We start from the raw sequence: 25,500 nt of genomic DNA, 5'->3' as shown, positions 1-25,500 counted from the left end.
CCGTTAATCTAGGGAGCGAGGCACTCTTGGCAAGAGTGGATGATTGCCTTGCGTCATGCGGCGATCTCGATCGAGAGCGCCCAGAGGACACCGAGTCGGACCGTTCTATCTGTGCCTCTTTCCGAGAAGTCGACGTCGTCGAGGTTCGGTTGGACTTAGTGTGCTTAGTGTGTGTAGGGTGTGTAGCGCTTGCGTCGCCGGGGGTCTTCCCCATAGCCGCCCTGCCGGACAACCTTCCGAGGTCGGGGACCTGCGCTCGGCAGTCTTTCGACGCCGTAATGCCCTCGCCGTCCGAAAGTACGGCGTCGCTGCCATCGCTGAAGGCGCCCTCCGCTGCCATGGCTGCCTGCCTGGCGTGGTGGGCCCAACGCTTTGTCGAACGGTCCTTAAGTGTCTTAGGCTTAAACCTACTACACGCTCTGCAGTTCGCTTCGGGGTGGTCCCTCGGCAAGCAGAGATTGCATGTGGCGTGCCTGTCGACCCAAGGGTATTTGCGTTTGCACTTGGGGCAGAATTGGAAAGGGGTACCCTCCATACGCACCTTGAGGCAGCGGGCTGGTAAGTGTAGGAAATATATAAGGTGTACCTATATACCAAGAGTGAAGAGTATGTACCACCCCCCACTCTCCCTACTTGCAGGGCCGAGGCCAGCGGCCTACTAGGCCCGGGCCGAGGCCAGCGGCCTTCCGAGGCCCAGATCCGTCGTGCAGCAGCCGACGGTCGATGTCTTCTCCAGCCGTCGTCGAGTGTCGAGGGTCGACGTTGGGGTGGGGAAGGATGTCAATAAATAATTTTAACTTCAATAATTAGCAAAAGTATGGCTAAGGCCAGGGAACTCCGCAAGATGCTTCCGACCAGTATGGCGGAAAAAAACAATCTGAGGATCCTAGACGCGTGAGGGATCTTGGGTACAGTGGACGTCACACTAGGGATAGTATTACTGGCACGCCTGTGTCGACGCCCATTTTCGAGTTTCGAAAAACAAACTGTAATACTCCGCAGCTTCCACTAGATGTCGGCCTATGCACAGCATGTGATCTAAGCAGATTCCACAAGCCTCAGAAATATATATACACATATACACACACACACACATCACCACCAGTGACAGAATATTGCATGACTACCAAACAAATGAATAATACTCCAACACAGTCCGGAAATATGCCTATACACACTCATATATAATTTTAGCGTGTGCTATTAAACACCAAATCGGCAAGTGCTGAGAAAGTGTATTTCAACAACTTCCCGACATGTTTAATTCCTTTATAATTTTCACCGATTACAGGGACTTCTTCAGGGGACCAATGGTGAATGCAATGGTACAGTGATTCTTGATAAAAGATTCCACAAATTTTGACACATCACCTTTAACTAAGGCACGTTGACCTTGGTAACCTTATTAATATGCCGTCATGTTTTGCAAGGGCTTCATCAGCAAACCACAACTTCAGTTATACGCGACCTGATGTAATGCTTTAATGCAGTAAATCATCGCCTTTCATGAATGGATCAAGAAGTCAATATGGTACAGCTCATTCTTTATGATCAGCTGCTATAGTCAAAATCACTTTTGATATGCAGGTGTAGGCTCTCAGTCAGGTTCTCACTACCAATGTGCCTGCAAAGTTATGCACATCTAGCTTATCCATTGGTACGTGGAAGCGGCTACTGATATACCAGGGTCCTGGTATATCAGTAGCCGCTTCCATGTACCAATGGATGACGATCGTAAAGAATGACTGCTACGTGAGCTGTCCCATATTTACTTCTTGATCCGGTGGTAGTGATGTGGTTTTTATATGTATGCATGATGATGATTATTTAATTAAAGTTGTACACTTTTGTATCGAGTATTGCTGAGTGAGATTGTTGCACACATCTACGGAATTATACGAAACGGTCCGTCAATTATTTTGGTTTCTACACTAGGTGTGACCTTTTCTGTTTATTACCCTAGAGTCTCCTTAGGTCATTTCAGTGTATTTTCTAGAAATGCGATGGTCTGCACAGCAGAGTTATGCAACGGATATCAGAGTGAAAAATGATTACCAACAAGGATTCTATGTGGGCAAGTGACCCTTTTAGATGGGAGCTGTATAACCTTGTGTAGTAAAACACAAATTATAGTGACAGCAGGAATCTGTTTCCCCTTCAATGAAGCAGAGGTTTTATTTATTTTTTTAAATCCACACTGAACCGTCTGCATAGTGCTATTGTATGAGGGATGGTGAAATCTACTGCCATTACTGGTTACTATTTAAACTTTGGTTTTATTGACATTTTCTTAAACACACAATAGGGCACTATGCATATTCAAATGATGTACAGATGACAGGCCCAATGGCCCCTGCCCCTCCCCCCCACCACCCCAATATGACCCCTCCCCCCCAACAACTTAGTCCCCATCGATCCCCCTTGTTGGGGAGCTGCGTTGCAAGCTCTGTTAGTCCGGAGCTTGGAAATGAGCGTGAGCGTTGACTTCCTGTATGGCTATATTTTGTCTGCCATTTCCTGGGCCGCGGGCGCCCAAACCATCCCTGTCTCCCCCAGAGGATCAGTGGACATCCCATCCCCAAGTCTGTTGCACCCCGTACCAATTCGCTTGAAATGAGGCAGAGTCCTTGTTCACCATTGCCGTTAATTTGTCCATCAAATACATATTTTTAACCTTCTGTAACCAGTCCTCCTTCGAGGGGGTCTCTGGACTGGTTACTATTTAAAAGGAAAAACATATGCAATTAATTATCTCTGTTATTACACACTTAACACCAGAGACCATTCTCTAAGTGCAGGACTGAGATTTGAATCTGCATTGCTCTGTGTTGTCAAGCTTACAAGACAAATGTGTTGCCCCTGAGCTATCCTTCCAGCTTGTTATTCAATGAGTACGTTATGTTGCCAAGCTCAAAAAAGCAATCATAATGCAACCACAGACACCATAGTGCAACGGTGTGCTTAATTGAACTGATGCAGAAAAGTGGATGGCGTTGAAGATCACACTCAAGTTAGTGCATTTTTTTCTACAAAGTTTGACCTTTCAGGTAATGTCTCATGTTCATAATTGTTCAACATGATCAGCAATCAGATTGGCATAGCAGAAGGACATGCTGTCAGAAGGAAAGTAGAGCTTAAGAAATCTGGAGGAGAGAATTTGACCCAGGTCATCTTAATTTCCTCAGCCTGGAACATTCCCAGGGGACACTTTCATGAGGGGAAAGTAGTAGAACTGGAGAAGCTACTGCGACTCATAATGGGATCCTAGCTCACCAATGTAAATGCAAACCTAAATGTGTATGTTACTGAGGACCTGAGCAGTATAACAAAATGCCCTAATGACTCCTACTTCTAACATTACAGATTCAGGACAGATTCTAATGGGACATAGCTTGCAGAGAAGTGAAAGATTACTTCCGTGACCAGCTGAGACCGATCTGCAAGGGCATCCACCAACAGACAAGGTTAGGAGCGTTGATGAAAGATTTGGGTGTCCCAGTGACTCTCTGGCTGTGTAGACATGCATGGAAGTTTGCAAGCTGGCACTGTGACAACGAAGCAGCAAGATGCTTACTCAGCACTTATGGGCCAATCCAAGAAACGTAGGCTCCAACGTAGCAACTGACTCTAGGACTCCAGCCAATCTGTAAATGGGATCGGATCATGCACAGGCATGTATGTGGCATGCAGATTCCAGGAGAAGTGAATCTCAACGTATTAAGTGTACCTGAAATAAAGTCAACATGTGTAGGAGGAGAAAAGAAGATTGGACTCTGCAATCCAATGTATGGAAACGGTAATGATTGGCCATATATTGAACGTGGCAGGAAGAGTCTGCTGGGAGGGAACTGCTGAAGGCTCCATTCCAAATGGCAGGTGACTATTCCTTTTGAATTACAACTGTGTAGATCCTAATATATAAGCTTGAATTTTATGGGACATGTTCCTTGATCACCATGACTGAGAGCCATGAAGTGTATGCCTGCCGAGGTAAGTTGTGACATTCAACTTTACCTGAAGTTTGTTGACCCCCTATCGATTAGAGCACTTAAACAAATCACTGCCAGATGTACAAAAACGGTCTGATGTGAAGAATTGATATGTAGTCAAGGCCTTGTTCAATCAAAAAAGGGAATGCTTTTGAATTAGATCACTGTTTGTACTACATTTGATGTGATTTGCCATCTAACAAAACGGATGAATTAGCTAACTCTTAAAACTGGATAACACTGCTCATTGCAATTGTAGTTAGCGTCTTCACCTCCTCATTCTGTTTCTTGTGCTGCCTTCAGAACTGCGGTGAGAATTCTTGACACATTTGTACTGAGTGGATGCTGAGAGTAATTACTAATAATACATAACTGGAATACATGAACTATGGGCAAGCTCCTGGAGAAACTGGCCATCTCCCAGCTTAACCTCCATGCTGAATCTGTTGGTAGTCTTCATGACCATCAATCTGGCTTCAGAGCTGCCAGAAGCACGGAAACTGCTCTCCTGAACATCCGTGAAGACCTGCTCTTGAACCTCGATTCCAACACTCCGTGTGTTCTCATTCTGCTCGATCTCCTCTGCCTTTGACACTGTCAACCATGCCATCCTGCTCAACCGTCTCCGGGAAAACTGAGGTATCACTGGTCAGGCTCTGGCGTGGCGGACCTCTTTCCTTTCAAATCGACCCTCCCAGGTCCAACTGGGGCCCTTCCTCTCCGACATCTTTTTCTCCACCTGTGGTGTCCCCCAGGGATCTAATCTCTCTCCCTGGCTGTTCAACCAGTATCTGGCACTCCTTGCCCACCGCATCGCCGCTCTCTGCCCTAATTTCCAGTGCTATGCGGACGATACCCAGCTCATTTTCAGGCTACCCTCAGCCTCCCCCTCTCCTTCCCTCATCTCTGACTGTCTGTCTGCTATCCAAGAATGGTGTGCCGCCAATGACCTCTGCCTTAATGCCAGTAAGACTGAGATTCTACTCATCGGTACTCCCACTCCCTCCTTCCCTGCAGCTCCCTGGCCTGCCCCCCTTGGCCCCCTCCCTGCTCCTACGTGCAGGGCAAAAAACCTTGGGGTCATCTTCGACTCCACACTCTCCTCTCCTCATATTTCTGACGTCGCCAAGAGGTCACATTACCAGCTGCACCTCCTCAGAGGTATTCTTCCCTTCCTCTCCTTCCCCCAGAAGCTCACTGTCTCCCGAGCCCTGGTTCTCTCGAAGCTGGACTACTGTAACAGTCTCTATCTTAATCTGCCTGCCTCCACTCTCCGGCCTCTGCAACTCATCCAGAACAGAACTGCGAGACTTGTCCTTGGCCTCAAGCCCAGGGACCGTATCTCTCCAGGACTGAAATCTCTTCACTGGCTCCCAGTGGCTGCGAGGATAAAGTTCAAAACCCTCTGCATTGTCCACAAGGCCTTCTGGGGCCTGGGTCCTAAATACCTTCAACTCTCTCTTCCCAAATATCTTCCTTCCCGAGCCCTTCGCTCATCCGCCTCCAACTCCCTCATGGTTAGCCGCTTCTCGAAGCAACGAGCTGGGGGTAGATCTCTCTCCGCGGCAGGGGCCTCCCTCTGGAACAGCCTTCCTGCCTCCCTGAAACTTGAGGAGAACCATCTCCGGTTCCGGAAGCACCTCAAAACCTTCCTCTTTGCTTCTGCTTTCTCTCTCCCTCTCCCCTGCTGAACAGCAAATTAATTATTCACTGAAACTGCACTGATCCTGAAACTGGACCACTCTAAACGGCCTCGGTCCTGGGCCCAGCCACTCTCCACTTGCACTGATGCCCTTGAACCCCTCTGCACTGCGGGACTGTCTCTGTATCCCTACAGCCCCCCCCCCCTTTCCCAGCACTTGTTCTGCACTTATCTTGCACTTGCCACCAGCTGGCCCTATTTATTTATTACTTTTCACCACTTACCTTGTACTGCACTTCCCCCCCTCCCCTTCCCCTTGCACTTTTCCCCCTCCCCCACCCCTGCACTTGCGCGATCTGAATGACACCTGGCCTAGTAGGATCGTTGTCTGTCTCCTCTTGTTCCTCCCCTCCCTGCCTCGTCGCGCCTTGAAACACCTGTGTATAGGCGCGTTATAAATACCATATCATATCATATCATAGAAGTGATGAGAAAGAAGATGAAAAAAGACAAGATGAAGTTCAAAAGGTAACAACTGATTATTTGTAAATGCAATGAAATGAGCACAAAAATAAATTAAACACACTAATACACTTGGATAGTTAGTAGTAGGGTTACAACGAGACCAAGGTGGAGATGGTAAGAGAACATGAGGGTTGGAAAAATAAAATGAACCAGAAAGCTGTGCTAGAAAGAACAAAAGAGGGGAACTATCAAAGCTGAGTGCATGCATGATATACATGAGCCATGAACAGAGCAAAGCTGCAGCCATTATACGAGATGACATGGCAATGGCAGCCATATTACGGAGGTAGTGCAGCGAAAAATCAGATTGGTTGGCACACATGCGAGAACCCATAAGGCTGTGCAAAGGTTATTTCAGGCATTCTCCAGGGCACAGGTACACCTACTTTCAGGCTCTGTCTCATCATTGAAGGCAATTTACGCCACCTGATAACCGGAAAAAGGATCATGTGGGAACTAGGACCCGGATAAGGCCTTATTAAGTGTAATGGAAAAGACCTAGCGGTGATGGTTATGTGATATGGATAGGCCGAGAGGAATTGTGCAGGTCTTGAATGAGGATGTAAAGCCATGCCCTTCAATGCTGGAGGATATTCCGGTAGAACAAGGTATGGCTATCAGCCTCTGTGCTTTTTTGGTCCTATAATACTGTTGACGACTTATTATTTTTGCTTCCATCATGACATTTTCACCTTTTAGGCACCGGGCTAACACCGGGGCCGTGGCGTGTGACTGGACGCCTCCAACCTGCAAGCACGCTAAGTTTTTTGCATTTTTATTTACATTTTAAATTTACTTTTTTAATCTTATTTTATTTTACTTTACCTACTTTATTTCCTTGTATGGCAAGCTGTACTGGCAGAGGGAGCCTGGACTTGGAGTATACCGAGGCTCATGCTCGGTCACTGCTAGTCTTTTCTTTATTTACTTACCTGCATTAATTCAGCTGCTGGGGCAATCTGCTCTCACCGCCGATTGCTAGTGAGACAGGATTGGCTTCGGTAATATCATCTCTCCATTTAATGCAGTTGGATGTAGACAGCACAGCGGTCATACGCAGCGGGAGAGAGCCCATCACACCGAAGTTGTGCCTAAATTAAGCCTGTCTGGGCCTGTCGGGGCTACAGACAGGCTAGGCGGCCATGACTCCTCAGCTATGTTACAATTTACTTGTGAGTCTTTGGTGGGCTTAACTCCCTTGGGTACTCTATCCCGGCAGGATTTAGTACTATAGGCTTTGCTATCACTGCTAAAAATACTACGGGGAAGCCTGCCCTTAATGCCTGCCTGTTTAAGACGCGTTGCTTGGTGGCCCATCCCCCCTCCCATTTATGAGTTTTTGCGGGCCCACTCCCCTGAGGTTATGTGCCTCACTGAGACGTGGTTATCAGATAGCTTGGCGCATACACCTATGGAGGCACTTCCTGATGGGTATAACATACTCCATCTTGAACGGATTGCCCATACATCCGGGAGGGGGGATAGGGCATAGCCATTCTGTTTCAATACTTTTAAAGGTTTTCTGTGGTTCCTTTATCGCACAGCTTAAAAATGGAAGCCATATTGGTGCGCCTGGCTATTAATGCGTCAAACTCCATCTATTTACTTATTGTCTACGGCCGCGGCCCCTTAAGCCACCGTCCTTTCTCCCTTCTTGGAATTGGTAGCGTTGTTGCAAGTTAATAGTGATCTTGGGTGATTTTAATATTAGGTATAATGCCCCTCAAGCACCAACAACGGCTCAGTTCTTTGCATCTCTGAATGACCTTGGTCTTCACCAGTTTGTGCATGAAACCACTCACGTGTTGGGTGGCATCCTTGATCTTATCTTTGCTACAGAATCTACTGTTATGGTTGCCCCTTGTAGGCAAGTCCTGGGGTCAGACCACTATTTAATACTATTTGAAGTAGACTGCCGGTTTCCTCCCTCAAAATCAGTCCCACTGCTATTTTGAACCGTAGTTGGCATACAGTGGATCTTGCTCACATGGTGTCTTTTATTAATGGCAAGTGTCAGAACACTATACAACTGGATCTTTCATTTTTGATCTCGGAAGCTGCAGGGGGCAGCTTATCTGGTGGCCCCTTCTAAGGCATACCGGTCAGAAACACTTCCCTCAGCACCTTGGTTTTCTGATGAAATCAGATTAGCCCACGTGGAAGTAAGATGGGCTGAAAGAAAGTGGCACTTGTCCTACTGCCACGAGGAGAAATTTGTTTTTCAACGGCTCACTCATAAATATCATGCTGTTATTCGAATTGCTAAGCAGCTATTTTTTGTGCACAAGGTCGAATTAGCTCTCAACTAGTCCAAAGAACTTTTATCGCTAGTCAAGTCTTTTTCCTTGTCTGCTCGTTTCACACCTAGTGTATCCTCTACTCAATCCCACTGTAACCTATTATCTGAGATTTTTATAACAAAGATCACAGGTATTCGTAAAGTTATAGCAGCTAATGTGTTCAGCTCTGCCAATTTAAAAACAAATGATCTGGAGACGCAGATCGTCCAGGTATGATCTCTTTTTCCCCGTGATCTCTGTTGAAGCGGTTTTTCAGGTGGCTAGCCAACTCATTGGCGTCTCCCTCTGATCCCGTTCCTCTTCAGGTACTTAAGGATATTTTGTCTGCCATTACTCCCTGGCTTACGTTGGCAGTTAATCAGTCTTGCCAGCTAGGCTCTATTCCTAAGGAGCTTAAACAAGCCACAGTCGTACCTCTCCTCAAAAAGCTGTCACTGGATGTTTCTGTTCTGGCTATCGATTGTCCCATTTCTCTTCTCTGATTCCTTTTGAAGTTATTGGAATCCTTGGTTTTTCCCATTCTATCATCGTTTCTTGAATCTTCTCTGTTCTTTGACTCCTTTCAGTCAAGCTTCCGGCATGGACGTGGAACGGAGAGTGTCCTGGTGTCGGTGGTTGATGATCTTACCATGCTGGTTGACTAGGGTGGAGTGGGAGTCGTGATACTTTTAGATCTTTCAGTGGCATTCAACACTGTCGACCACTCTAGCCTGCTCTCCCGCATGGCCCTAGCAGGCCTCTCTGGAGCAGTCATTGCATGGTTTTCATCCTTTCTGAATGATAGGGGTCAATCTCTTTCTCTTCCCTCTTTAGCTCTTCTGCTTGTCCACTCTTCTGTGATGCTCCTCAAGGCTCTGCTTGTTGTCTAACATCTATTTTTGGCTGTTGATTGTGCTCATCCGCTCTCATGGCTTCCAGTGCTACTCTAATGCTGATGACAACCCAGATCCTGGTGCGTTTAGCTCTTGACTGGAGTGAGGTGTCTTCACGGCTTTGTGAACATCTGAGGGCCGGGGGAGATTGGATGAGCTGCAACTGGGACAAGACAGAGATTCTGCCAGTGGGTTCGTCTCCTGATCCTACTCTCTGGTCTCCTTCTTTTTGGCCCATGGCTATGGGTGTTTTACCCTCTCATGTGACAGTGGTTAGAAATCTGAGAGTCCATCTCTCTGTCTCACTATCTATGGCCACCCAGGTGAGTGCAGTTTGTAAAGTGGGCCACTTTCTTGTACATGTGTTACGCAAGGTGCAGTCTTTTCTTCCTGTTCACCTACGCTCCCGGGTTGTTGCTGCGATTATGATTAGTCAGATTGACTATTGTAATGCTCTGTTTCTGGCCAAACCACTTGGGCTTATACTTCGGCTACAGCTTCTTCAAAATGTGGTCGCTAGAGTGGCTACTTCCACCCCCTATGGATCTCACATCAGTCTTGTACTTCACACCCTGAATCGGCTCCCAGTGGCCAAAAGGATTGAAGTCCTTGTGGCTAGTCCATAGAGCTTTTTATCGTCAAGGAGCTCATTACCTACGAAATCTCTAGCTGTTCCCTTCGTTCCGAAAATGCATACTGTTGTAATGTGTCTTACAAGCTGAGTGGATGACATCACTGCTGAATGGAATGCAGTGATGTCAGTGTGAGTGGAGTGTTGGTGTGTGAGGGTTCTAAGCTTGGCAGTTGGAGTTATGCTGACTTGGAAAGGACATGCCAATGTTTTGTTCCTGGCATTGAACTACAATAAATCTACTTAATAACTTACCTGCTGGCTCGGGTGTTCATCAGCTTCCAAGTTATTACACATACCTAGTTGTGATCCCTAAATTCCGCCTTTCTAGGTTGGGCAGCTGAGCCTTTTCCATCTCTGCTGCTAAATTTTGGATTGACCTGCCTATTGCTCTGAGGCGCACTGAAAATCATCATCTTTTTCGTCGACTTCTTAAATCACGGCTCTTTTAGGCTGCTGCTTGTCAGCACAGCTGCCCTGTCTGTTGTGTTCTTTCTTCGCGGCAAGATGCCCTAGGGAGGATGTGCATGCTATAAATAAAATAATAATAATAATAATAAATAAATAAGCTAATTGTTAACTATTGACCAAAAGTATCATATTGACTATTCTGTAGAAAACCCTATAAAAAGTCAGAGATGTCTGTGCTTGGGGCCACATTTTTGAGACGGGGTACTATCCCAGTTTGTCAATTTCTGCACATCTGTATTGACGTAAACCTCGTCTTTGTCTTCAGTGTCTGGTTTACTATTGGATTATTTGGTTAATGAGTTGCGGGATTAGATACAGGAGGGACTTCAAGGCAGGTCACATGCTTATTTCGATCGCTTCCGTGGTAGTATATGAAGCTATGATTTGTTGTATCATGGCAAAAGTTAACAACTGTGAAACTTCAGGTGTGTCAAAGCAGAGGCAATTAATTGTCTTGCTTTGTGTAGTTTACTTCAAAGAATTCAAAAGCATTCGTTTCCAGTGTTGTTTACACATAGCCAATCGCGCTGCCATTCGTTTTAGAGGACATTCAAGTGGTTAACACTGTGTATCAACACCTTTTGAGCACTTTACATGTTGAAATGGTTGCCGAGCACCTATTCTTATCAACATGGCTTTAACAGCAAATACTTACTTAATAGTAAATGGTGTACTTTGAAGCCTGTTGTTTTTTAGTTGAAATGCGGAACAACATGCCCATTGAAAGAAAGCAACCTTTCTTTTAATAACGACACCAACCAAATCACACCTTTCATTAGAGCTAAATCTGTATACCATGAAATAAGTGTGACTATTTCCATTGGAAATAAAAATAGTCCAAGAAATACATGTAACAGTCTGTTTCCAAATGCGTGCCATTGCATCCCTCTCCAGCAAAATGTGGCATGCGTGATGTTATGCATCACTGTGTGCATTTAGGTTCTTTTTCTTAAATATCACCTGCTTCCAAAGCTTAGAGGGCAGAGTTCATACTTTCCTTCGCTCAGTAAAAATAGAATGAAATCCAGGCTGGAAGAGGCCACAGACTATGGGAACAATGAGCCTTATTGGGATAGTATGGGGACAAGTGTTATTTAGGCCCCTCTGTTTGCATGGATTTCCTTCCGTTTTTTGGGGGGATGGAGGGGGAATCTCCTATACATGAAATTAAATACTCTTAAAATGTAAGAAACAAAATAAAACCACGAACAAACTTGCCAACAGCTACATTGACTAGGGTGGTTGGTGGGTGGGGTGGAGGGACACACTTTTAGCTGGTAAAATAGGTCTGCAAGTTGATATCTGCAGTTGCAGGTTCGAATCCCAGCCAGGCCAACTAAGCCGATCACCCCTCCGAGGTCAATAACTGAGTACCAACTTCAGTTGGGTGATATTGTATGCAAATAGGTTCTCTGGAAAGCAGTCACCATCACTTTTAATATCAGGTCTTCAAAAGCTAAACACTGGGTTTTTAAGACGTTTTCGGGATCCATGGCAACCCAGCAGTCGTAAGAGAAGGCAGGATAAAATGACACCACCAGATCTCCAAGAAGGCCAATCATGGGGACGATGTGATTTTGCCAGCACGAGTGTCAATCATGAAGATGCTGGGACTGTGAGGTAAAGACAGCATTTCTCCCACTCTCTGTATTGTATGCCTCTGCATCAATGCATTATGTTATATTGAAGTCTGTGTCTCCGCTCCACCTTTTCTATTATCAGACCCTCTTGTTCATCAGCCATAAAGGTCGTCAGTGCACGCCCATTCATAAGCTCTGTTCTTTGCAGGCTCTTCTTGTGGCAGCAATTATATTGCAGCAGAAGAGACTGGGGTAGTGTTCTCTGTATAGGCAACCACACTGTGAAATGGGTGCCGCTCGAGGTCACGTCACATTTTGGAGATTGCCACAAAATGCCTCTTCTAAACATACTTGAATATCCAACTGAATCCCTTAGCCACTGTGGTGGTGTTCCTGCTAATGCCATTTAGCCTTATTTGTGTAGAAGTGCCTTAGAAAAGAACATACCATAGGCACCTATAGACCTGAATGGGCTTAACTCTGGTAAGGTATGGAGTAAATATGGATTGATCTAGAAAACCTAGATACCCTCATTAGACTAGTATTCCTGAATTTGACCAAATGCTGCAGAAAGAACAATTAGTGGTTTAATAAGTAGAAACAAATATATATATATATATATATATATTGATACGAGCAGTAAATTAACGTAAATGGACACGTGCAATGCTGTGAACCGAAACTTATGTTCAACTATAGAAACACACAAACATGTGTTGCAATTTCACGATATTGTTTAGGTGATCGAAAAATACAAGCACCAAGAGGCCCAAAAAACATAACAGTAAATAGTCGAACAAATAAATCCAACCCCACTTTTAATCTAAGAAATAAATCACGTTGTATGCATTGGTAAATGGACACCATTTCTGCCCTGTCCATGTCGGACTGTATTCATATTTCATCAAGTATTATTTAAAAAGATTGCTACTCCATACATTGCTTTTCAATGCATGAAGATGTTCAATGATGGGCCAGCTACAAGTGCTTTACTTCTTTGGGGGGTACTTTGCTGATCAGCACGGTTTCATGAGTTTAAGACTACTTATTATTTTATTTAAAAACAACGACATGAAAGTTTGATGAACATGTTTCAATCTACTTAGTTCACTAGAGTGTCACAAGGACGTGCCACCCGATATGAATTAAACCTACACTCACAGCTATTTAAAAACAGATCTTTGTTGATATGTTTTAGAGGAGATCCTTAAGAGTTCTGGTTGATTTGCATTTGGTTTCCTGTGTTGTGCTGTTTGATTTTGTATCTATGTGTAAAATAGAGCCAGTGCTAACACTGCAGTGATGGTTAGGCTGGATTACCTACAGGAAGAGCAGTTTTTGAGGTGAGCTAGTGTTCCTTTCTACAAAAGTGCGTGGAACTTTTTTTTTAAATGCACTCAACTCCCATTCAAATTAAGTAGACAGACAGATGAATAGCTGGATATAAATATGTATACCGAGCCTTACAAACTAGGGGTGTACCAGCCATGTGTACTCCCCAAAAATAGGCAAGTATGCCCAACTTTAAAAAAAATATATGGAATACAGATCATCCCAATAGAAAATAGGAAACAACAGAAACAAAACAAAAGAGCCTGCTCATTGCTTCCAGCATGCAGCCCCGGGGATAAGATGGGATCAGTGGTACCTGCAGTTTGCCACGTGAAGGAGCGCTAATATTATTACTGCTAGGTCTGAAGAGGAATTTTAAGGTTAAAATATACATTTTAATTTACACGAACCACTGGCTATAAAGAAATGTGGATTGCAAAAATGGTATTGGTTTTAAAGGTCACATAAGTTTTTCCTACCTAAAAAGCAATACCATTGGGGACAGGAAGTCGTGTCGTTGCCTAAAGAATAAATATCACGCACAACTTCAAAACGTAGGGATATCAAAACTACCATTTAAAAAACGTACTCCTGGATATATGAGATATACACACACACGCGCGCGCAACCTTCGTATGGTCACTAGCGTTGCACTTCTCGTCTGCCCAAAAGATTATTGAACATCGGACTGCTGGAAAGTTGGGGGCGAGCAGGGGGGGAACGGAAAACTGATTGTGAAAAGTCATTTTCTGCCTAAAACAGAAAGCTTTAAACATATGTTTAGTTTTGGGGGCGCTAAAGTTCTAAAAAAATACAATTATATTCACCAGAGCCTTTACACCTCACCGTTGACACACACAAACACAGTGGGGACAGTGTGTGCACAGAAAAGGCTGACGTGTGTGCGTGTATGGGAGATGGGTTTACGAGGACGGCTACATTTGGTCTTAATCAGAACACGTTGATTACAAAGAATAAACACGGAGATTCGGTGCAAGGCTGTCGTTCGCAGAGGTCCGGAATGTTTCGGCATGACAACAGGGTAATAGATGTTGGTTTCGTTTTCAGAGGGAATTCGCTCTTCCTCCCTGAAACGTCCTTTGATTAGTGGGGGGGGGGGGGATATGGGAGGGAAGCATTCCTGTTTGAATTTTTCCGAGCATGGCAGCCCCTTTGCTGTGAATGACAGACATGTGGAGATCGGAGCACACAATCGGGGCTCTCTTTAAATGTGCCATTTACATCTTCTAATTATTGTATGGTGAAGCTAAAAAAAAATCGCCACACCAAAGTCGTGCTATTTTAATGCAGCGACTAGGGGTGGGAAGATGAAAAGCCATCCATATAACGTGAAAGAAATAAAGTACTACAGTGCGGGGGTCTTAACCAGTTTAGCAGATGCTGATGCCACGAAATAAATTGACAGGTTTTTGTGTAGTTGTTTTCATGACCCGCCCCCCACCTCTTGTCTAAATCCCTCAAATGCACTCAGGAATATGTTAATTGGTTGCATTGTATTTCTGGGATGGGGGAGGGGGCAGAATAGACCATTTTTCCAGCGAGTCAAATGTTCGCAAACCTTCTCCCGAGGACGTATTTCAAACTGCGTTTTAAAAAATAAATAATAAACTTTCAAGGAATGCCGTGTTCCCTTTGTTTCAGAACACCCACCATTTAGCGAACGTGCATTCCTGCAGAAGGTGGAAAATACAGATAATTGTTTGAAAACATGTCTTTTCACAATCGCAATCCATGGCTAGAATAATCAGTAAGAACGTTGCATGTTATTCACTAACTCACCCTTACTTTTCTGCATTTTAAAATAAATGCTAACGATGAACCTTGGCAGCAAATCTGATCGGAAAACTACATAACAAGCACCGAGCTAAGAAGCACGAGAGGTGTAAAAAGACAGCGCGGCTGGTATTCCCTCCAAAACTTCTGTGACCTTTAGTTTCCCCAACACTGCAAGTTTAGACTTGGATGTTGCTCTTAGAGATGACATCAGCTCATAGCCCAGCCAGCGTCTTGGGTCATAAATTAGGGTAGCCACGTCTGATTTTCATAACATGCTTTGGAGGACAATTATGGGACAGGGCTGAACACTGGTTGGAGCTATGGGGTGGAAAAACCTGGTTTGCTTCACACCAACAACTACCAGGAACTGACTATTCAGGCCAACTGGTTCTAAACATACCTGTGTGACATAACACAATGGGATCCCATTGTAAAACGGTTTGTGGGTCAGAACCTATGTCGTTGGGAATGTGACTTTGGACCTCAGGGAGGCATTAATGGACACAAATCTAAAGTTTGAATATAATGTGGAAGTTCGATTTATGACGCAGTAAGCAGGGCCTCTATGCTCTCCACGGTAAGATCCTGCTCAATGGGTGATGCCCAGTAGAGACTCCAACTTGTCCTATGTTTATTTCGATCCCTAGGAGTACAATCATCTTACCTCACAGTAACCCACGGCTGTTTGCAGGTGCATTCAGTGCGCTTCGTCTTTGTTACACGTTGGCAGTGGGCACGTTAAAGCATCCGGTGCAGTGTGGGGAGGGGGCAGCCTTCATCTGCATTTGAAAAGAAGACATCGTTTGCATAACAATAATAATCGAAAGTGTTCTGGTCTATACCAAAAGATGCGGGTCAGACCCCAGTTCGGAAAACGGATATTATTGGAACGCTGAACTTGAAAAGTGTATTCCGGGGCTGTTGGGGCACAATTAACCGATTTGCAAGAAGAGGGCGGGGGGGCTTAACATGAACAAAATGTTGATAAACATATACATGCTACGAGCATGTCAAAATTATGAAACACGCATGACAATGTTTTCCTCTCGCAAGTGTACAGTCTCCACCCAGCTTGATCGTTTAGAAGAAGGAACTGGGCATTAATATTGCATGAAACCGCGCATTGCTGAAATTAATGTAGAATGGTAAATACAAGCAAGTGTAAAGTTACCAACTGTATTATAGTAAAGTTCACTTGAGAACATGCTTCTATGATGTCTTCACTGGCTCAGGAAGGTATGTTGCTTTTTTTACTATCTCGAATGGCAAACGTCCGAACGTCCACTGAAATTGTAGTTATTTGCTGCTCGACTCAACCTACATTCTAATGATAATCTCTCCAAATCTGTCCTTGAGTGGGTCTGGCCAATTTATACGTCAGGTCTATTTACAAAACCTCCAGGAGAAAATCTGTGTTGCTGCGATGTAGTAAACGCAGCACGCGCAGCCTGCTATAAAGTACAGTAGGCAAAAGCAAGCCCATATCCAGTGCCGCCTCTCACAACTGCGCAGTCTCCAGCCTGACCGAGAGCAGGAAACAACACGGGGACATGGGAACAAAGGCAGTACCGTGGGAAAAAGAAGTAAGGATCCATGGGGCCGTTTTTGAACGTGTGGGCAATTCTGTATTCACTCTGCTCCCTAAAGTATCTCAACTATTTCACTTAAATATAGGGGGAAACCGCTGTTACCCTGAGAAAACATGAGAAGATATTAATTGTGCCTGGAAACCACGCTGCTTTAGGGAGGAAAAAAAGCCTCCATCTGGTGAGAAACGTCCAATGTTGTAAACGCATGTATTCATCCATCGAGAGATCTACCGCGTTGGAACACCTTTAAACGAACGTTCAGAAAAAATGTACTGTCATTTTATCTACATAAAAATGCAGTTACCAACATTAACTGAACAGAATTTCATGGCCTGCTAAACACGGGCCCAGCCCAATCCCAAACTCTCTGCCGAGGATTTTATGTCTTTCGCCATAGCGATTACAAAATATCGTGATTACTCTTACCATTAGCGGCTTAGTCAATCCTGAATATACTAAATACCAATGTCTCTGTACACATATAAAACATTTTTCGAATTTAAAGGCTGCCGTGTAATAATGCACAAACACACACACACACATCAGACAAGTGGGTCTTTTCTAGTGGTGTCCCTCACCAGAAGACCCGTTCCTCGGCTGTAGCACAAACCTGACTATGCAAGGACTGCAACAGGATTAATTTAGACAGAGCCCGCGGGTGCGGGCCTTTTAGGGCATAACAGCTTAGCCAACAGATCCCAAAATGGGAGGTCAGAGGTCAATTCGGAGCCTTCAAGTCCCCATAAGGGAGAGCGGTAGCTAACAGACAGCTATGGGAGGCAGCTAGTCAGAGAACTTCTAAACACTAGACCGCGTGAGAGGGAATGCTCAGATAATTTCTTCAGTACTCCTAGTCATACTCGCCCTCGTCACAGTACCTATCTCTGAGGCACTGCCCCATTCCAGCAACCCCTTCTCACCGTTTCTTCTGGAGTATAATACCCCCCACTTACCCACGAGCCGCAGTTACCAATTTCCAAGCCGGTGCATGAGACCCTCACCGCACAGAGGTAGAGGAGGGACGTCTGTACTGTGAGGGGGGAAGAGTAGGACTTGGAGTAATGAAGATTACTGATAAGTAATCCGAGCATTACCTCCACTTCCCTCGTCCAAGTACTTACCTCTGAGGTATACCAACGCATAGACAACGGTGAGAGGTCCCAATGACACAGAGAGATAGAAGTGCTGCAACACAAACACCACTAACCCCCTGAACCAACAGCGCCTGCCCACAGACAAGACCCCAACCCCAAAGGACCCATCCAAGGAGTCACTCACAGGAAACCCATAGAATCTGAGAACGCGCTCAAAGCAGCGCAAGTAGCAGCCTAGCAAAGTCCTTGCAGAGGCACCCCCTGGGAGATGGCCCAGGAGGCAACTAGCCCTCTGTGGAACCACCCAGGAAATGAACCGGGACGGGGCAACCCAGTAGACACATGGGCCATGGAGAAGACAGGCCTGATCCACCGATGAAGGGACACCACCGAGGACCACCGCCAACCCCTGCCGGTCCAAAGGAAAAAAGATGATTGGCGGACCATCTGAAAAAGCCCACTCCGAGAGGGGGGATGCCTGGACCGCCTCCATCAAGCAGAAGGTTGCCCGGTCCACAGGAAAGACAACCAACCGGACCGGAAAAATCTCAGAGCACTCACCCAAACTGCCCATGGAAGCATCTGGAAAGCACACTCCAGCCTGGCATGTAGAGGACAGAGCCACATTAGAAGCAACCATGGGACAGTACACTGGAGGTGCAGGAGAAAAAAAAAGACCACCCCTGCCGGGCCAAAGGTTCAACCAGAAGGACCGAATCCCTGCACTCCCGATCCACTGAACTACGTGAGGGAGAAGAGAGAAGGCACACAAAGACCTGTGGACAGTCCAGAGGAGGGTTTCCATCCTCCTCCGCCCAACCACTAGCCCTCTACTGTCTGCAACTGGGAGCAGAAGAGGGGGACAGTCGATGAGGATGGTGAGGCAAAGAGATCCAGAAGTGGTCAACGCAACAGACCTGGTCAACGCAACAGACCCCAAAGAAGACCTCACTGCACAGTACCAGGTCTTGAGAGGAGGGGAACCGCCTCCACAGGTGTACCGCCCGGATGGTGTCCAGCCCACTATTAAGCACAGTATATACAGATAACAAACAGACACACCCCTGCCCCCAAGCAGCTAACTGAGAGGCCACAGCATCGAGGGACAGAGCCCCCTGACAGACCACAAAAGCCAAAGCAGAAGAGCAGCCAGGCCAGACTACCATGGCCCAGTCCTCCAGAGACTCGCTGAAAGCCAACAGGGCTCGACAAACGTCACACAACACCTTCCAGATAGACAAATCGGAAGTCAGAGAAGTAGGGTGCCAGTGACCAGGAGACCAGGAGAATCAGATGGAGACGGGCCCATGGGACCAGCAAAACACAGGCGGCCATGCAACCCCGTAGAGGCCACAACAGTCGACCCTGGACCCACCACCGCCAGAGAACCCTGGAGAAAACCAAGAGAAGCTGCCATACCCTCTCCATGGGCAAGAGGACCAGCTCCTCATAAATGCAAATTGGGCCCCAATGAACACCAGGTACCAGGAGGGCACAAAGCCTACCACTCGATCCGAAACCCCCACTCCCGGAGAGTCCGGCAGACCAAGCGAAGAATGTAAGGCTGTCCCCTGCAGATCCACCCTGATCAGCCAGTCATCCACATAGGGGAAACGGAATTCCCTGCAAGTGAAGGTGCCTCCCCAGGGGAGCCACCAACATAGCAAAATCCCACAGCGCCGAGCACAACCCAAAGGGAAGGACCCAGAACCGACAAGCCGAACACCGACAGGGAAAATACACGACCTGGAGACCTAGGGACAACAACCAGTCACCCAGTGGACCAGATCTGCAGAATAACCATATGGAGCCCCAACTCGATCACAAAAAAGCAACGAATGGAGATCCAGGAGGAGCCAGTCCATCTGAGGGACTCAGGACCAGAAAAAATAAAAATAAAATAAAAATCAGACCCTGGTGGGCCCAAGGAACCGGCACAATGGCGGCCATCTGCAATCAGTCCTCGAGGTGCCACAAGCATGGCCGTGCATGAGGGAAGAAAGCATGGAGCAGAAGACAAGACCAGAGTGGTAGGAGGGGACAGGAAGGCCATCTGCGAACTGTCCCATTCGCGAGAGAGCCTAGACATTGGAGGACCACCGATCCCAAACAGGAAAAAAGGGCAGAGACGAACGCCCACTGGCCCGAAAAAACTGGCCGGGCTTCCGCACCTGCCCTGAAGGGCACGTACTGAGATAGGGGCACGACCCTGCTGCGACCTCCAGAAAGACCTGGACCCTCAGGAAGGCCTAGATGTGGAGCAGAGGAGAGTAGCTGTCAGAACCTGTCCACATGTTTGCCGTCTCGGAACACTCAATGAACCTTCACTTCCAATGAGTCTCCAAACGCTGTAAAGCCCCAAAAGGAGCTCCCGAGCCGCCCGAGGGAGATTCCGCCAAGTAGGACCTGCAGACACATACGCAGAGGACCACGGGAGCCCCAGCACGTAACCTGAAATCAGGCAGGCACTTTGCGATGCATAGAGCCCGGAACCGCAGCCTTCTCTGCCAATATCTTTTTCATTTTTTATTGTAATTGATTTTCATATTATGACAACAACCTTTACAAAACCATTTCACGTTTTACAAGAAAAAAAAGAACATTCAAGATTATAATTAATGATAAGTTAAAACACGATTAAACTACAGACAAAATAGTAATAGCAAATAGGATACAATCATTAATAAATACACTCCTAAATCACTAAATTCATCACATTTCCATTACAACTAATAAAAACATTTTTTTCCAAGTATCCTACTTAGTTTCAACAACATCCTAAAGTGTATAAACCTTTAGATTTTTTATGAAATGCCAAACAGCAAATGCAATTGATTTTTGAGACAAGGGTACTAATCTCTGCCATAAATTATCATCTCTACAAAATCAATATTATGCACAAATTGTCTCAAATAAAGCATCTTAAAAAATATGAGTGCTGGACAGAATAAAAACATATGTTGCCATGTTTCAGGTTCATTCTCATTCTTACAGTGACGACAAAATGCAGAGTACTTGGAAATGAGACCTCTTTTCACTAAAATGGCTCTAATATGCAACAGATTTGCTCTAAATCTTAAAAATACCATACGCACTGCAGCATTTAGTAAGCAGACCAGATAGGGTGTGTTTGAAAGGAAAGAGGGTCTTCCCAACCCCCCTAGGCAATACAGAATGAGAAATAAACGCTTGGAGAGCATATGCAGGGAGCAGGGGGCAGGCGTGTGCACATAGAGGAGGGTACGTGATCAGGTTAGCGCATGCATTGCAAGCTATATGGTAGATGCGGTGAGAATGCCATCTTGGCAAACGGCAGCCATGGTACAATTTGGCCCAAACAGCATTTTGTATGTTATTATTATACCCCCTGTGAACACTACCCCCACCCTGGCCAGGTTTCAGAGATCCATAAAAGCCTCCATTGTCCAAAAAGTTATAGTCCCTCGCGTCCTGCAAGGTCATGAGAAGGGAGCAGAGTACCTCTTGGCAGTACCATCCGAAGGAACAGATAGCAAATCCCTCCTGCCCCCAACGATCCCCACAAAAGCAATACAGCTTTGCCATGCTTTCATCCAATGACTGTTGCATGCCACAGCACTATCCAAACCCAGACCACCGACCATAAAACATTTACACGCCTCGACCAATCACTAAGATCAGAAGGCAAGGCTATTGCGCCTTCAGAAATGGTTATGATATGATCTGGCATTTATAACCCGCCTGTACACAAGTCTTTCTAGACAAGACAAGGAGTGGGAAACAGAGGGAGGACAAAACAACGATTTTACTAGGCCTTGTGTCATTCAGATCATGCAAGTGCAGGGAAGGGGAGAAGTGCAAAGGGGTGGGGGGCTGGAGAAATGCATGTAATCAAAAGTGCAGCCAGCGGGTGGCTCGGTGCAGGTAGTCCAACAGTGCAGCCAACGGGTAGCTCATAAGTGCAGAGAGAGGGCACTGTAGGGTTACAGATACAGGCCATAAGTGATGGGGGAGCCAAGAGGCAGTGCAAGGTGCAAATGGACAGGCAGGGACCTGGGCCCAAGTTCAGAGGGTGGCCAGGTGATCAGTGCGTGGAACAGATGGGTCATCAGCAGGGGAGAGGAAGAGATAAAGCAGAAGCAAAGGGAAAGGTCTTAAATTGCTTCTGGAACCGGAGATGGTTCTGCTCAAGTTTGAGAGAGGCAGGGAGGCTGTTCCAGAGGGAGGCCCCAGCCAAAGAAAGAGATTTGCCCCCAACTCTCTGCTTGGAAAAGCGACTGACCCTCAGAGAGTTAGAGGTGGATAAGCGGAGAGCCCAAAAAGAGGTACTTAGGAACAGAGAGTTGGAGGTAGTGCGGTGCCAGGCCCAGAAAGCCTTGTGGGCAATGCAGAGGGTATTGAACTTGATCCTTGCTGCCACTGAGCGCCAGTGAAGAGATTTCAGAGTGAAGAGATGGGCTTGAGGCCAAGAACAAGTCTTGCAGTCCTGTTCTGGATAAGTTGTAGAGGATGGAGAGTAGAGGCAGCAAGATTTAGAAAGAAGCTGTTGCAGTAGTCCATCATTGAGAGGATCAGAGCTCTGGAGACTGTGATTTTCTGGGGGAATGTGAGGAAAGGAAGAATACCTCTGAGGTGGTGCAGCTGATAGTTTGACTTCTTAGAGACGTCAGAGATATGAGGAGAGAAGAGGGTGGAGTCGAAGTTGACCCCAATGTTCTTAGTCTCACATGTAGGAGCAGGAAGAGGACTCAGAGTGGGCAGCCAAAGAGAGAGGAAAGGAGGGAGATGGTGTACCAATGAGGAGGATCTCCCTCTTACTGGCATTAAGGAAGAGATAATTGCCGGCACACCACTCTTGAATTGCAGACAGACAGTCAGGAATGAGAGAAGGAGTAAAGGCAGCCAACGGGTGCCTGAAAGAGAGCTGGGTGTCATCCGCATTACACAAAGTTGGAGCAGACCGCAGCGATGTGATGGGCAAGAGGTGCCAGGTATTGGTTGAACAGTCAGGGGAAAAGGTTAAACCACTAGGCAACACCACAGGTAGCGCGAGAGTGATAGAAGAGAGGAAGGACCGCAGTTGGATCTGAGAGGGTCGGTCAGTAAGAAAGGAGGTCAGCCAGGCCAGGGCCTGATCAGTGATACCCAGGTTATCACATAGGCGCTTGTGCAGGATTGCATGTTTGACCATGTTGAAAGCAGAGGAAAGATAGAGGACAATGAGGACAGAAGGAAGGTTAGAATCAAGCTTAGGGAGCAGGTCTTCACAGATGTTCAGCAGAGCAGTTTCCGTGCTTCTGGCTGCTCTGAAACCACACTGATGTTCATGGCGCTAACCAACAGATTCGGTATGAAGGTTAAGCTAGGAGATGGGCAGCTTTTCCAAGAGTTTGCCCAGGAAAGGAGTGAGAGATGGGGCGATAGTTAGCCGGAGAGGAAGGATCAGCAGAGGGCTTCTTTAAGAGGGGGTGCACAAGGGAGTGCTTCAGCAGTGAGCGGAAGGTTCCAGTTGCAAAAGAGTGATTGAAGAAATCAGCCATGGCTAGAGCAAGGGTGTCGATGTGGTCCTTGATGGTTCTGGAAGAACAGGGAAGGACCTGGTTTGATGAGACTTTCATAGATCAGACTTGGCTAGAAATGTCGTTGGGGTGAACAAGGAAAGGAAGAGAAGGGAGGAGGAGAGATGGCCACAAGAAGACCAGAAGTGGAGAAGGAGGAAGAAGAAGAGAGGGTGGACAGGATGTACTGAGTTTTAGTGATGAAATGAGAAGCCAGGGCCATACAGAGGGCCTGGGAGGGAACAGGAGAGATAGAGACTGCAGCAGGATTGGCCAGCTTCTTACAGATTTTGAAGAGTTTGACCAAGTTGTAGGATGCTGCAGAGTCACAGGCTAGGATGTGAGCTCTCTTCTTGGCGAGGACAGAGAGTCTTTACTGCCTTTGGCAGTAGGCCCGTTTGTCAGAGGGTGCACCTGTTGCCCTCCACTTCATCTCTGCCACCCTGCACTTCCATTTAACGGTGACGAGGTTGGAGTCATACCAGGAGTTGCACTTGGATTTGGGATTCAAGCAGATCCTTGTGACAGGAGCAAGTACATAAAGAGTGTCAGAGATAGAAAGATGAAGGTTGGAAAGGGCTGTGTCAGGGTGTGAGTCAGACAAAGGTGCAGAAGGAGGAGAGAAAGTAGCTGCAAAAGCCTGCACTGACACACGCTTCATGGGTCGAATGACTGAGAAGGTAGGTGGCAGTGCTGGAGTCGGCTTGGCCTGAGGGGTAGAGAGAGAGAGAGATGGGAGGAAAGGAGCAAGTGATCACTCCAGGAGAGGAGTGGGGAGAGGGTTAGGGAGGTGGAAGTCTGAGGAGATGAGAACATCCAGAGTGTGCCCTGCAGATTGAATTGGGCCAGTGGGAAGAATAGAGCGAGAGAGTCGTAGAGGTTGCAAATGAGTCTTGCAGAAGGACAGGAAGCATCCAAGTGGATGTTAAGGTCTCTGAGGAGGAGAAGTTGAGAGATAGAGGCGAGGAGGGGTCCGCCCACTCACAGAGGAAGGAGGCTACCTGGCTAGGAGGCCAGTAGATAGTGGCCACAGTGAGAGAAAGGCTAGGAGAGAGAGCCTGCAGATCAAGCATTCAAAGGAGGAGTAGTCCTGCATAGGAATGATAGAAGCAGGGATCCATTCGGGAAGATCAAGGCTACACCCCCACCGAGATGGTTAGTTCTGGGCACAGAGAGGATCTTGTAGCCATCAGGAAGGAGAGTGTCAAAGCTCGTGACAGAGCTGGCCGTGAACCACGTCTCGGTCAGACCGAGAACATCCAGACCGTGTTCTTCCAGAAGACGGCAGATGTCAGAGGAGTGCTTGACAGCTCAGCAAGAGTTGATAGTGGCAATGTGGAGCAGGTTGCCCCCTCTGAAGGACATTTGTGGAGGGATAAAGGTGAGAGGTGTGCCCTGCAGAAGTGTTGAAGGCGCTCAAGGATGGACAGAGGAGGAAGGAGGAGAGGGCAAGGTAGCCAAGGTGTAGGAGGTGGTTGCCATAGGTGTGGAGGAGGAAGGAAGCAACAGGGTGGCCAGAGAAGCAGCAGAGGAAGCCATAGAGGTGGCAGAGGATGGAGGAGGCAGAGGAGCCAGAGAGAGGAAAGAAGAAACAGCAGGAGAAGAAAGGAAGTTGATAAGGCGAGGGGAGTGTTCATCAAAAAGGAGGAGGTTGGCGTGAGGGCCTTGGACGTCAGTGCCGTTTAGGTAAATATAAATGATGGTCTTGGAGGAGTAGAAGGGGGCCAGGAGGGCCTTGCCTGGGTGCCATCATTAATGGGTGAAGAGGAGATAGAACAGAGACCATATGGGGGGTCCATAGGCATTCAGAGGGAACGACAAAGAGGATGTCGGTAAGGATCTGTCGTGAGGAAGCACTAGCGTAGGTATAAGCGATAGGAAGGCTTGGGTTGGAGACCAGGATATCCCTTTTGAACTTCTTCCTACCAGACTTAGTGAGAAAAATAGGATAGTCTATAGAAAAGAAGTTAGAGAAGATAGGAGAGCCAGAGAGCACCATAGAGGGTGCAGAGGGCAGAGTGAGGGAGGGAAAGGGGGAGTTGAAATGCTTTGGTGGGACAAGGCCTCCCTGTCCTTGTTCTGTAGTCCTTTTTCATGTGTGTTCTGTATTATTTTCTGCCCAGGAGTCCATGTGGGACTCA

The 25,500-nt window shown here is 46.7% G+C and overlaps 1 long non-coding RNA gene across 1 annotated transcript in view; it reads right to left on the bottom strand.

Annotated features, from left to right (window-relative positions):
- The window catches only part of LOC138569825 (uncharacterized), a 92,127-nt gene that overhangs the window by 12,263 nt on the left and 54,364 nt on the right, over positions 1–25,500 (bottom strand). The window contains exon 2 of the long non-coding RNA XR_011303340.1: positions 15,804–15,918. This is a non-coding gene — a long non-coding RNA (uncharacterized lncRNA). The remainder of the gene's footprint in view (positions 1–15,803; positions 15,919–25,500) is intronic.

This window comes from Ambystoma mexicanum, chromosome 2q (assembly GCF_040938575.1).
Source record: "Ambystoma mexicanum isolate Mex_15411 chromosome 2q, UKY_AmexF1_1, whole genome shotgun sequence".
Lineage (NCBI taxonomy): Eukaryota > Metazoa > Chordata > Amphibia > Caudata > Ambystomatidae > Ambystoma > Ambystoma mexicanum.
Note: the sequence above shows the minus strand (reverse complement) of the source record. Positions and strands in the feature narration are given on the sequence as shown.